Below are 14,977 nucleotides of genomic sequence, written 5' to 3'. Positions count from 1 at the left end.
GGTGGATACTCAGACACTGTGTTTTACAAGAGGTAAGGAATTTGCTAGACACAGTATCTCTATTGTCTGATTGCAAATGAGCATAGGCGGGTAAGGTGTTAACTTGCTGTTGGGGGAGGAGCCTTTGTGGGAGGGTGTGTATATATAGCAACATTGCATTAGCTTGCTAATTATAGCTTGCTGCTTTTTCAAGGCTGCTAATCTAGTGCTGGTCTAATCAAGTGCGGGACTGCAAGTGCATTGGAGATATTCAGAAGATACTCAGGAGGTAATCTGGAGGTGGATACAATCTAAACAAGTAAGATTTGTTTGTTTAAATTTATTTATTTATTTTGTATTCCCCCCCTCCTCTTTGCAATGGCTGACCTGGTTCTCTGCAGGAATTGTTGTGCTTTTATTTCAGGTTCCACTTTTCGGAGGTTTGGATACTGTCTGATCTGTAGACAGCTCTCTATAATGCAACAGGAAATTACCTTTTTGAAATATGAGATTTGTAAATTAACCATTAAGCAAACTCAGACTGAGAACATTGCAATGCCACTGCCACAGAGGCCCCCTAGAAATGGAACATGGGTTACTGTAGGTTCTGGTAGATTGAGAGTTGTGGATAGAAGACATGTCCCACAGTCTGTGGCTCTCCATAATTCATTTGCAGCACTTTCAGAGTGCAAGAGCAACATGGCGGATGGCTCAAGCACAGTGGGTGAGAAACAATCATCTCCCATGCCTAAAGTATGCAAGACTGCAGCCAAAGACAAAAAGGAGAAGGTGAGGACTGATAGTAAGCAGCTGTTAGTGGGCGATTCCATCATAAGAGGTGTGAAGTTTAAGGAGAATGGTGTTGTGAGATGTCTCCCTGGTGCTACCGCTAGCAGGGATAGACGACGGATCCTTAATATTGTTAGGCAAGCAAAACAGGAAAGGGAAGTGGATGCTATTGTCCATCTGGGGACAAACGATCTGGCTTGCAATGAGGTTTCAAAGGTGAAAGAAGCTTTTCACACACTTGGAAAGGATATACGGGAAGTTGCATCAACTGTTTCATTCTCTGCAGTTTTGCCTGTGCATAACCTTCAGCATGACAGGAAGATGTGCATTAAGGAATTCAATGTATGGCTTGGTGAATGGTGTCGGAACCAAGGGTTTGGCTTTGTGTCTCATGATAGCTCTTGTTGGAATGGAAAAGAACTGTACAAGAAAGATGGTTTGCATCTTCCTCTCAAAGGAACGAATATCCTCGGTGAACAGTTCCAAGTATTTGCTAAGGAGCATTTAAACTAGGAAAGGGGGGCAAAAGAGTGATAATCCAGCAGTCCGACTGCCCCCCGGAACAACGCCAGAAGATGCCAGTAGCACAAAGGTTAAGAAATGACAAGCTCAGATTCTTATCTACAAATGCTCGCAGTTTAGGGAATAAGATCAATGAACTTGAGGCTATAATGGCATTTGAGAATATAGATGTATTGGCTGTTACTGAGACGTGGTTCAAGGGGAGTAATGACTGGGATATATCAATACCAGGGTTCTCTCTATACAGGAAAGACAGGGAAGGCAAGAAGGGGGAGGGGTGGCCCTGTATGTGAAAGACAGCATAAAATCTAATTTGATACAAGTTAGCGAGAACAATTTAGAGTCAGTTTGGGTTACCTTGCAGCTTGATAATCATAAGGTAACTCGTGTAGGTGTGATATATAGACCACCTAGCCAAGTCAAAGAATTAGATGATCTACTAGTTGAGGAAATAGCTAAAATGACATTGAAGGGGGAAGTTATCATTATGGGAGACTTCAATCTTCCTGATGTAAACTGGAAAACCAAAATAGCTAGTTCTGCCAGGAGTACAGATATTTTAAATTCCCTACTGGGATTATCACTACAGCAAGTAGTTGAGGAGCCAACCCGGAAGGAGGCCATTTTAGATTTAGTATTCACAAATGGGAATTTGGTATATGATATTACTGTAGGGGAAAGCTTGGGATCTAGTGATCACCAGTCAGTGTGGTTTACTATAAGCACAGTGACTGAGTCACACCACACAAAAACAAAAGTTTTAGATTTTAGAAAAACTGACTTTTCTAAAATTAGATTAGTGGTATACGAGTCCCTATCAGATTGGAACAGTTTCATTGGAGTCCAGGAGAAATGGGACTACTTAAAAGAGGCACTATTGAAGGCAACAGAAAATTGCATTAGGCTTGTCAGTAAAAGCAAAAAAAGGAAAAGACCACTGTGGTACTCAGCAGAAGTGGCCAAAATCATTAAAAACAAAAAGATAGTATTTAGGAATTATAAAAAAAAAAAAAAAATGAGGATGACAGGCAAATTTACAAGATTAGGCAGAGAGAGGCCAAACAAGTTATAAGAGCTTCTAAAGCACAGGCAGAAGAGAAATTAGCTCAGTCAGGGAAAAAAGGCGATAAGGCATTCTTCAGATACATAAATGAAAAAAGGAAACTAAAACAAGGAATTACAAAATTAAAAACAAAAGAAGGAAGGTATATGGAAGAAGATAAAGAACTAGCTGACTGCCTCAATAAATACTTCTGTTCAGTCTTTACGAAGGAAAATGAAGGAAATGGACCTCAGTTAGGAAAGAAGACTAATGAATCTTTTGATGCATGTGTCTTTACAGAGGAAGAGGTCCTAAGTCAGCTGTCTAAAATCAATACAAATAAGTCACAGGGGCCTGATGGGATACACCCAAAGCTATTAAAAGTGCTCAGCGGTGAACTAGCAAAACCATTAACAGATTTATTTAACCAATCACTGGCAACAGGAGTCGTCCCAGAAGATTGGAAATTAGCAAATGTTGTGCCGATTCACAAGAAAGGTAGTAGGGAGGAATCGGGCAACTATAGGCCAGTAAGCCTGACATCAATAGTGGGGAAATTAATTTAAACCATACTTAAGGAGAGGATTGTGGAACATCTAAAATCCCATGGATTGAAAGATGAAAAACAGCATGGGTTTACTTCAGGGAGATCATGTCAAACTAATCTTATAGATTTTTTTGATTGGGTGACTAAAACAATAGATGGCGGAGGTGCAGTAGACATCGCTTATCTAGACTTCAGTAAGGCTTTCGATACTGTCCCACACAGAAGGCTTATCAATAAATTGCCGTCTTTGGGCTTGGACTCCCATATTGTTGAATGGATTAGGCAGTGGCTGAGGGACAGGCAACAGAGGGTTGTAGTCAATGGAGTATATTCAGACCAAGGTCTTGTTACCAGTGAGGTACCTCAGGGATCTGTTCTGGGACCCATATTGTTTAATATCTTTATCAGCGAAATTGCAGAAGGCCTCGATGGTAAGGTGTGTCTTTTCGCTGATGACACAAAGATTTGTAACAGGGTTGATGTTCCTGGAGGGATACACCAAATGGAAAAGGATTTAGGAAAACTAGAGGAATGGTCAAAAATCGGTAGTTAGTCTTACCGGTAACGTTCTTTCCAGGAGTCCAACATGACAGCACATGGGAGGATGTCCAATCCAATCTCTGTAGGGACAGGAAGTGAGACAGGTTATAAGCCCCCCCCCCCCCCCTTCCCTCCAATCTCCAGTGTCTTCTAAATTACTACACCGGATGGATGCAACTCAATTTTATTTTTATTGTGATAAACAATGTTAACTTCACACTGAACCACATATTTTAGGGAGGGAATTAGGAGTGCTGTCATGTTGGACTCCTGGAAAGAACGTTACCGGTAAGACTAACTACCGATTTCCAGGACGTCCCCCATCGCAGCACATGGGAGAGTTACCAACTTAACCATCAGGGAGGGACCACAGCCTGCAGAACCTTTCGCCCAAAGGAAAGCTGACTATTGGACGCCAGGTTCAACCTGTAGTGTTTACAAAAGGTGTTATAACTTGTCCAGGTGGCTGCCTGACAAATCTGATCTATAGAGGCGTTTGCTTTCTCCGCCCAGGAAGCTGCGACTGCTCTAGTCGAATGTGCTCTGATAGAAATAGGACAGGGACTATTCTGAAGGCGATATGCTTCCTCAATTGTTGACTTGATCCACTGTGTCAGAGTCCTCTTAGACACTTTCTTCCCTTTTCCTGCTTTACCGAACTGTACGAAAAGATTTGAGTCCTTTCTATCTGGTTCTGTTCGGCGAAGATATTCAAGGACTGCCCGACGGACGTCTAGGCAATGGAATTTCTCTTCTTCCGGATCTCTAGGAGAGGTGTAAAAAGAGGGTAAGAATATTTCTTGTTGAAATATATCCTGGGTCTAACTGTAGAATTATTCGATCCGGGAAGACTCATAAAAAAGGTTCCTTCATCGATAAGGCCTGAATTTCACCAATTCTGCGTGCTGAAGTGATGGCTACTAAGAAGGCCGTCTTCCAGGAGAGTAGTTTTAACGGGATGGAGTCCAATGGTTCAAAGGGCACTTTACCAGTCTTCCATCCATCACTGAAATGAGCGATATATACTTGATACTTAGGAGTGACACAATGTTTGGGCCTTGTTCTTCCCCCTCCCATTATTGACATGTAACTGTTGTTATGTTATGTTATATTGTGTATATTTGCACTGTAAGATCGATCGCTTTAAGGGCCATTTAGCCCTAGACTAGCGGGGGTCACATCCTAGCTTGTATTGTTAGGCATTGCCTTTGATGCTTTCAAAATGTGAACGTGATGTGATACACGCTATAATATGCTTACATTATGTGACGATCTTTGCTTGCTGAATTAATAAAAAGAGATTTCAAACAAAGGGCACTTTACAGAGGGTATCCAGAACTACAGATAAGTCCCAAGGAGGGACAGTCTGTCTCAGAGTGGGTTTTAGTCTGAGTATAGCTTTTACAAACCTTTTTATCCAACGATGCTCTGCTATAGGGTAGTCCAGAAAGGATGACAATGCTGCTATCTGCACCTTGATTGTGCTAGGACGTAGCCCTAGGTCAAAGCCCCTCTGTAGGAAGTCAAGAATCTGAGCGATGGAAGGAGTTGATCTGGACGGATGTGTATCTTCCCGCCAGGAATTAAATTTGCTCCAAATCTTTTTATAAATAGCATTTGTCACCGGTTTCCTACTTTTTTGTAACGTGGAGATCACTGCATGTGACAAGCCCTGCCTACTCAGCATTCTCCTTTCAGGATCCAGGCTTTCAGATTCCATTTTTCTAGATTCGGGTGGAGAAGGGACCCCTGAGTGAGAAGGTCTGGCCTCAGAGGGAGTGATATTGGTTCTTCCATCTTTAGCCTGTCTAACAGGGGATACCAGCTCCTCTTCGGCCAAGCTGGACCTATGAAGATGAATTTCCCCGAACTCTCGCTGATCTTCCGCAAGGTGGCCGGGATAAGCGGGATTGGCGGGAAGACATAAGCTAGCTCCATATCCCATGTTTTTGACATGGCGTCTATCCCCAGAGGTTCTCCGCTGGGATCCAGGGAAAAAAACTGGGACGCCTGGGCATTCTCTCTGGAGGCTAGAAGGTCCACCTGGGGGTACCCCCATTTCCTGCAGATCTGATGTAAGACCTGCCTGTTCAGCCTCCATTCTCCTGGATGGAATCTTCTTCTGCTCAGGAAGTCTGCTGTAACGTTGTCCTTCCCTCTGATATGGAGGGCTGAGATAGATAGAACGTTTTCCTGTGCCCAAAGAAAGATCTTTTTTGCGACCTCCTGAAGACCTGGGTTCTGAGTTCCCCCTTGATGTCTTACATAACAGACTGTAGTTATATTGTCTGATAGTATTTGTATGTGATTTCCTCTTAGGAGAAGTTCTGCTGCCTGGAGAGACTTTAGTACCGCCATTAGCTCTCTTACGTTTGAGGTACGCTGACTCTCTGCCAGGGACCATGAACCTTGAAAGAAATGGTCTTCTATGTGTGAACCCCAACCAGTCATGCTGGCATCGGTTACCACTGTCAAGCAAGGTCTTCTCAACCAGTGTACCCCTCCCTGCAGGTTGACGGGAGTTATCCACCAGTTCAAGGACTCCTTTATGGACATTGGAATCTTGATCTTCCTGTCTAGAGACCTCTGGTCTTTGTAGCACTTGGTAAGAACTAGACCTTGTAGGGGCCTCGAGTGGATCTGAGCCCACTGGACCATCTGAATACAGGATGTCATCAAGCCTAGTATCCGCATAGCCTCTCTGATGGAGCAGATGTTTCTTCTTTGGAAGGAGGATATTTCTTCTATAAATGCGATGCGTTTTGATTCTGGACAAAAGGACATCTGTCTTTGGGAGTCCAGAAGGGTTCCTAGAAAGATCTTTCTTACGCTCATGCTGAGATCTGATTTCTCTAGGTTGATTATCCAGCCTAAACTTTGCAGAACCTCTAACGTCGTCTGTAGATGGTTCTGCAGAAGGACCTCTGAGGATGCTGTTAGGAGGAAGTCATCTAAATATGGAATTATTGTTATTCCCTGCTGTCTCAGGAAAGCCATTATCTCTACTATTAATTTTGTGAAAATGCGTGGAGCACTTGAGATCCCGAATGGAAGACATTGGAACTGAAAGTGATGAATTATGCCGTCTAACATCACTGCAAACCTGAGGAACTGATGGTGGCTCGGATGTATGGGGACATGATAGTAGGCATCTTTGAGATCGATGGTGCACATTAATGCCCCTGCTGGAATCAGTGGAACTGTTGAACGTATTGACTCCATCTTGAACCTGAAATATCGAATCCAATTGTTCAGGCACTTCAGGTTTATAATAGTTCTCAGCGAACCGTCTGGTTTCTTTACCCAGAACAGCTTGGAGTAGTGGCCTCTGCCCTGCTGGGGCTTTGGAACCGGCACTATTGCTTCCATAGTGCAAAGTTTTTCTAAGTCCTGGACCATCAGTTTTTTTAGTGACGGAGACTGGGGTGTGGTAACACAAAATCTTTGAGGAGGAAGACGACTGAATTCTATTTGGTACCCTTCTCGTACTGTCTGGAGTACCCAGGGGTTCTGAGTTACTAGAGACCATTGATGACTGAAGAACCGAAGTCTCCCCCCCACTGGTCTGGCGTCATTTGTTCTGGTAAGAGGAAGTGTTGGGTTTGAGAAGGAACCCCCTCCCCTTCCCGCCTTTGGGGTAGCTCCACCTGCCCGACTTGCCTTTCCCTCTACCTGAAAAATACTGTGGCTGTCCCTGGCCTGGATTTTTCCGAAAGGACTGCGTCTTTTTAGATTTCTCCTCTGGAAAACCTTTCTTCTTGTCCGCAGCACTTTCAAGGATTGTATCTAAGACTAAGCCAAACACGTGTGAACCTGAGAAAGGGATCGAACAGAGCTTGTTTTTTGAAGCTATGTCCCCTGACCAACTTCTTAGCCAAAGGGCTCTCCTAGCTGTATTTGCCAGGGTGCTGTTTCTAGCCGAAATTCTAATAGATTCGGCCGAGGCGTCCGCCAGATAGGCCGTGGCCATTTTAAGGAGGGGAATGGATTCTAGTATGTCCTCTCTTGGGGTTTTTAATCTGAGGTGGTTCTCCAGCTGATTTAGCCATAACCCCATAGACCTGGCTACCGAGGTGGCAGTAATATTGGTATTAATGAGTGCAGACGAACACTCCCAGGCTTTTTTAAGAAGACCCTCCGTCTTCCTATCCATAGGATCTCTTAAATTTGAGGAATCCTCAAAGGGAATGGAGGTTTTCCTTGTGACCTTAGCCACTTGAATGTCTATCCTAGGAACTTCATCCCATAATTTAGTATCCTCAGGATTAAATATCAGGCGATTTTTTAATTCCTTAGGTATAATTAATTTCTTTTCAGCCTCCTTCCATTCCTCCAGAATTATTTCCTTCAGATGGGAATTTACTGGGAATAGGCGAGTCTTTTTTGCCCCTAAACCCCCAAACATTTCATCCTGAATGGATAGGGGAGGGCTAGCTTCCTCTATTTGCATGGTATCTCTAACCTCATGGAGGAGGGCATCTAGGTCTTCAGTAGAAAATAAAAATCTTCTAGAGTGATCCGAAGAACCTGACGCAGAGATGGTGGGTTCCTCAATCTCTCCGTCTGAGACTTCTTGATTATCAGAATCAGAGTCCTCCTGAGTCCTCCTTCTTTTTGAAGGGGGGGGAGTCGGGCTGAGAAGGGAGTGGCGGAGGGTTTAGAGAAGAAACCGTAGCCTGCACCTCTTCACGGACAATGTTTCTAAGCTCTGTGAGAAAGGACGGCTGTTCCTCCTTCATTAACTTGGCAATGCAATCGACACACAACTGTTTTTTGTAGGATGTATGCATTTTTTCCCCACAAGTCGCACATTTTCTCGGTCTCTTTTTGGAATCCTGGAGGGCCGACTGCCCAGAACTCTTTTTATCCTAGGAAAAAATCTGAGAAAGGGCCGTGCTTAAATGACTGGGGGGAGTACACCAAGGAAATAGGGATAAGAACACTTACATGGGCTGCAGCAGAGGAGTCAGACACAATCTCAGATTTGGCTGACATCGGGGGCTCCATGGAGGCTAAGAAAACACACAGCAGCTTAGACTTTCCCACTGGGGCTTACCTTCCACCTCTGCTGCCGCGTTGCTCCTTTCTTATAAGGGTGACTCAACCCCCAAAAAGGGGGAAGTCAACCCCTGAGCGCGAGACCGGGATTCTGGGTCTCCATCGCTTGTACTGGGCGCCGCCATCTTGTTTCCGGATGACCCGGAAGTGACGTCATAGACGCGTCACGTGAAGCCGCGTCGCAGGGTCAGGAGCGCGCCGCTGAGCCCAGAGCTCCCGGAGGAGAAGCGGCTGCAGCGTCCCGGCTACCGCCGGCCATGGTAGGCCGGGACAGAGCTAGAGAACCCCCGAAGGGGGAGCTAGCAGGGCCATGCGGGATGCCGCCCGACCTGGGCTGTGAGGAGAGTACGGGACCCCCGACCAGACCTAGCCCCTGGTGCCTGGGTAAGCACCCTGAATCCGCTGGAAAAAATCCTGTCTCAACATCCTATCCCGGTAGGGACAGGAAGACACTGGAGATTGGAGGGAAGAGGGGGGCTTATAACCTGTCTCACTTCCTGTCCCTACAGAGATTGGATTGGACATCCTCCCATGTGCTGTCATGGGGACGTCCTGGAAATCTGGCAACTAAAATTTAATGTTGATAAGTGCAAAATAATGCACCTGGGGCGTAAAAACCCAAGAGCAAAATATAAAATCAGTGATACAGTCCTAACCTCAGTATCTGAGGAAAGGGATTTAGGTGTCATTATTTCAGAAGACTTAAAGGTAGGCAGACAGTGTCATGGAGCAGCAGGAGATGCTAGCAGAATGCTTGGGTGTATAGGGAGAGGCATTACCAGTAGACAGAGGGGGGCGCTCATGCCGCTCTACAGAGCACTAGTGAGACCTCATTTGGAGTATTGTGCTCAGTACTGGAGACCATATCTCCGGAAGGATATTGATACTTTGGAGAGAGTTCAGAGAAGAGCTACTAAACTAGTACATGGATTGCAGGATAAAACTTACCAGGAAAGATTAAAGGACCTTAACATGTAGAGCTTGGAAGAAAGACGAGACAGAGGGGAGATGAGAGAAACTGCTAAATACATAAAGGGAATCAACAAGGTAAAAGAGGAGAGAAGATTTACAAGAAGAAAAACTGCTACAAGAGGACATAGTTTTAAATTAGAGGGGCAAAGGTTTATAAGTAATATCAGGAAGTATTACTTTACTGAGAGAGTAGTGGATGCATGGAATAGCCTTCCTGCAGAAGTGGTAGCTGCAAATACAGTGAAGGAGGTTAAGCATGCATGGGATAGGCATAAGGCCTTCCTTCATATAAGATAGGGCCGGGGGCTATCCATAGTATTCAGAATATTGGGCAGACTAGATGGGCCAAATGGTTCTTATCTGCCGACACATTCTAGGTTTCTATGTCACTGCACACACGTGTATACACTGCACATGACGGGTCTTACCTTGTGATATAAGAGGCTGGTGCTCCTCCATTACATGTCACTGCACACATGTGTATACACTGCACATGACGGCTCTTACCCTGTGATATAAGAGGCTGGTGCTCCTCCATTACATGTCACTGCACACACGTGTATACACTGCACATGACAGCTCTTACCCTGTGATATAAGAGGCTGGTGCTCCTCCATTACATGTCACTGCACACACGTGTACACACTGCACATGACGGCTCTTACCTTGTGATATAAGAGGCTGGTGCTCCTCCATCATGGCCTCCTTGTACAGGTCCTTGTGTCCTTCTATATACTCCCACTCCTCCATGGAGAAATAGACAGTGACGTCCTGACACCTTATAGGAACCTGACAACACAATGACACCGTCATCACCCAGACCCCTCCAGTGCTGTTACTGGAGAATTTCCCAGCATTCCCAGCAGTGTCACCTCTCCAGTCAGCAGCTCCATCATCTTGTGGGTGAGTTCTAGGATCTTCTGCTCATGTATCAGGGGGTGAGGGGGAGGCTCTGTGATGGGGGGAGGGGTCCTGCTCCGCCCTCCTGATTCCTGGAGATGGATGATGGGAGTCACACAGTCCCCCGATGTCTTCTTCACTATTGTGTACTCCTGTGGATGGAGAGAGACACTTAGGGAATAAACCCTTCAGGGGCCATGTGCTCTCCTCCGGCCCTCTCCTCCTGGTACAACTTGCCTACTTACCTTCTTCATGGCTCCTACAACATGACTATTGGTCACTGGTCACATGACACATCACTCACCATATTGGGGGCTGATCTTCAGGTTCTCCATCACTTGGAAGGTCTGGAGGCCGTTCTCCAGGACCCTGGACTCTTCCTATCACTTCCTATGATGGATTCTCCTTCCCGATGTCTGACTTGTTACAGAATACAATAAAGAGGAGAGAAATCTAGAAAAGTTTACCTCTCTGCTCAGCAGGGAGATGATCTCCAAGGTGAGGTCTAATATTCTTCTGCTGATCTCCTTCCTGTCCATCCTTGGTGGTCGTTCAGGAGAAGAGGAGAGAACTGGAGGAGCTGGAGGCTTCTAGTACTGCAGGTGCCTTTATGAGAAGAGGAGAGGAAATCATCCAGGGGACAAGACCAGATGTCACCTCCAGAACCGCACTTCCTGAGCCTGGAGGGGCCCCGCTTCTCAGAGCCCCCACCACATGGAGTCCAGGGGCCCCAACATGGAGATCTCTGGTGGCTCCACAGGAGATAAATGTCTGGTAGATGCAGGTCCCACCTCTGGGCTGTGCTCAGCTGTGTCCAGAACTCCTAGAGAAGAGACTGGAGAGAGCTGAGCTCAGGCCGGGCCCCCGCTCCATTCATTCTCCTCCTGGAGGCAGGGGCCCCTCACCAGGACAGTCAGGGGCCAGCGAATGATGACAACCCCCACTCTCCCCACTACTCCTCCCCCATCATACTAAGCTGAGGAGCGGAGAAGGATTCCTTGTGTGTAATGGAGGAGAATCTCCAGAGGTGACATGTCTGAGCTCTCCACCACACTGTCTCCTCACAGCTCATCTTACCTGCAGACTGGAGGAATGGCTGATACCAGAGAGAACAAGAGCCCTGACTACCGACCAGGACCTGCCCAGTATCTGCTGCACTGCCAGAGCTGAAGGACCTGGGGTGACGTCACCGTCATGTGATCACTGCAGGGGGCGGGGCTCAGCAGTGACTACCGACCAGGACCTGCCCGGTATCTGCTGCACTGCCAGAGCTGAAGGACCTGGGGTGACGTCACCGTCATGTGATCACTGCAGGGGGCGGGGCTCAGCAGTGGAGAGATTTAGAGCTGGGGAGGGACCTGGGTTGGGGTGATGTCACCGTCATGTGATCAGTGCAGGGGGCGGAGCTTTCTATGGAGAAGGATCTGTAGGATTGAGGATTTTTTTCTCTATACATCTAAGGAAATGCTGGGAGTTGTAGTTCTCTGATATGATTTCATAGCAGTGTGGATGTGCTGGGAATTGTATTTCTCTAGTTAAGTGTTCTTGCACAGCAAGACCACTTAATGTTATCTCACATATATATTATTATTCTTATTATTATTATTATTATAGCCAAATTTGCCACCCTAACTCCTCCCACAGTTTTTACACTACATAGACAAAAATTTACCAAAACGTGCAGATTGTTCCCGATCGGATTGCTATTACTTTGTGGAGCGATCCCACCCCCGGGGCCCCTGTGGCGGGCCCCGGAAGCCCCCTTTATTCCCATAGACTTTGACAGGGTAAATTTTCAAATCGCTCCCACTCGCCAGGCTTTGATGCTAAAGTCACCAAACTTAGGTCACTTAGTCATGGGGTCAACCCGAAAATTTTTGGCACATTTCGGGGACCCCAAAAAGTGGGCGTGGCCACACAGAACCAATCAAAATCTCCCCATTGACTGTAATGAGACGTTCAAATTGCTACTCCTCCCACATTTTTAGGAGTACAAATTCCAAACTTTGCAGTCTTGGTCGGCACCCACCCGAGTACCTTGCTTGTGCTTTGTTAACCAATCCCACCCTCCGGGCCCCTGGGACGGGCCCCCAAAATCCACGTTTTTCCCATTGACTTTGACAGGGAAAATTTTCAAATCGCTCCCAGTCGCACAGATTTGAAACTAAAGTCACCAAACTTGGGTCACTTAGTCATGGGGTCAACGCGCAATTTGTTAGAACATTTCGGAGACCCTAAAATGTGGGCGGGGCCACACAGAACCAATCAAATTCTCCCCATTGACTATAATGAGATGTTCAAATTGCTACTCCTCCCACAGATTTAGGAGTATAAATACCGAACTTTGCACTCTTGGTCGGCACATAACCGAGAATCTTGCTTGTGCTTTGTTAACCGATCCCACCCTCCGGGGCCCTGGGGCGGGCCCCCGAAAACCTCTTTTTTCCCATAGAGTTTTATTGGAAAACTGCAAACGTTTGTCACTCATACAGCTTCGGAGTGAAACTCACCAAACTTGGGTCACTTAGTCATGGGGTCAACCTCAAAATTTCTGTCACATTTTGGGGACATTAAAAAGTGGGCGGAGCTACAAACAACCAATCAGATTTTCCCTATTGACTTCAATGAGAAAATTTTTAATTGCTGCCATTTCAACAATGTTAATGGCAGGGTTGTTATCCTTAACCACCTCAGCCCCTATAGCTTAAACACCCTGAAAGACCAGGCCACTTTTTACACTTCTGACCTACACTACTTTCACCGTTTATTGCTCGGTCATGCAACTTACCACCCAAATGAATTTTACCTCCTTTTCTTCTCACTAATAGAGCTTTCATTTGGTGGTATTTCATTGCTGCTGACATTTTTACTTTTTTTGTTATTAATCGAAATTTAACGATTTTTTTGCAAAAAAATGACATTTTTCACTTTCAGTTGTAAAATTTTGCAAAAAAAAACGACATCCATATATAAATTTTGCTCTAAATTTATTGTTCTACATGTCTTTGATAAAAAAAAATGTTTGAGTAAAAAAAAAATGGTTTGGGTAAAAGTTATAGCGTTTACAAACTATGGTACAAAAATGTGAATTTCCGCTTTTTGAAGCAGCTCTGACTTTCTGAGCACCTGTCATGTTTCCTGAGGTTCTACAATGCCCAGACAGTACAAACACCCCACAAATGACCCCATTTCGGAAAGTAGACACCCTAAGGTATTCGCTGATGGGCATAGTGGGTTCATAGAACTTTTTATTTTTTGTCACAAGTTAGTGGAAAATGATGATTTTTTTTTTTTTCTTACAAAGTCTCATATTCCACTAACTTGTGACAAAAAATAAAAACTTCCATGAACTCACTATGCCCATCAGCGAATACCTTGGGGTCTCTTCTTTCCAAAATGGGGTCACTTGTGGGGTAGTTATACTGCCCTGGCATTCTAGGGGCCCAAATGTGTGGTAAGGAGTTTGAAATCCAATTCTGTAAAAAATGACCTGTGAAATCCGAAAGGTGCTCTTTGGAATATGGGCCCCTTTGCCCACCTAGGCTGCAAAAAAGTGTCACACATCTGGTATCTCCGTACTCAGGAGAAGGTGGGGAATGTGTTTTGGGGTGTCATTTTATATATACCCATGCTGGGTGAGAGAAATATCTTGGTCAAATGCCAACTTTGTATAAAAAAATGGGAAAAGTTGTCTTTTGCCAAGATATTTCTCTCACCCAGCATGGGTATATGTAAAATGACACCCCAAAACACATTCCCCAACTTCTCCTGAGTACAGCGATACCAGATGTGTGACACTTTTTTGCAGCCTAGGTGGGCAAAGGGGCCCATATTCCAAAGAGCACCTTTCGGATTTCACAGGTCATTTTTTACAGAATTTGATTTCAAACTCCTTACCACACATTTGGGCCCCTAGAATGCCAGGGCAGTATAACTACCCCACAAGTGACCCCATTTTGGAAAGAAGACACCCCAAGGTATTCCGTGAGGGGCATGGCAAGTTCCTAGAATTTTTTATTTTTTGTCACAAGTTAGTGGAAAATGATGATTTATTTTTTTTTTTTTTTTTTCATACAAAGTCTCATATTCCACTAACTTGTGACAAAAAATAAAAACTTCCATGAACTCACTATGCCCATCAGCGAATACCTTGGGGTCTCTTCTTTCCAAAATGGGGTCACTTGTGGGGTGGTTATACTGCCCTGGCATTCTAGGGGCCCAAATGTGTGGTAAGGAGTTTGAAATCAAATTCTGTAAAAAATGACCTGTGAAATCCGAAAGGTGCTCTTTGGAATATGGGCCCCTTTGCCCACCTAGGCTGCAAAAAAGTGTCACACATCTGGTATCTCCGTACTCAGGAGAAGGTGGGGAATGTGTTTTGGGGTGTCATTTTATATATACCCATGCTGGGTGAGAGAAATATCTTGGTCAAATGCCAACTTTGTATAAAAAAATGGGAAAAGTTGTCTTTTGCCAAGATATTTCTCTCACCCAGCATGGGTATATGTAAAATGACACCCCAAAACACATTCCCCAACTTCTCCTGAGTACAGCGATACCAGATGTGTGACACTTTTTTGCAGCCTAGGTGGGCAAAGGGGCCCATATTCCAAAGAGCACCTTTCGGA

Source organism: Bufo bufo, chromosome 2, assembly GCF_905171765.1.
Source record: "Bufo bufo chromosome 2, aBufBuf1.1, whole genome shotgun sequence".
In the NCBI taxonomy this organism is placed as follows: Eukaryota; Metazoa; Chordata; class Amphibia; order Anura; family Bufonidae; genus Bufo; species Bufo bufo.
The sequence above is the reverse complement of the archived record's forward strand: the minus strand, read 5'-3'. Positions refer to the sequence as shown.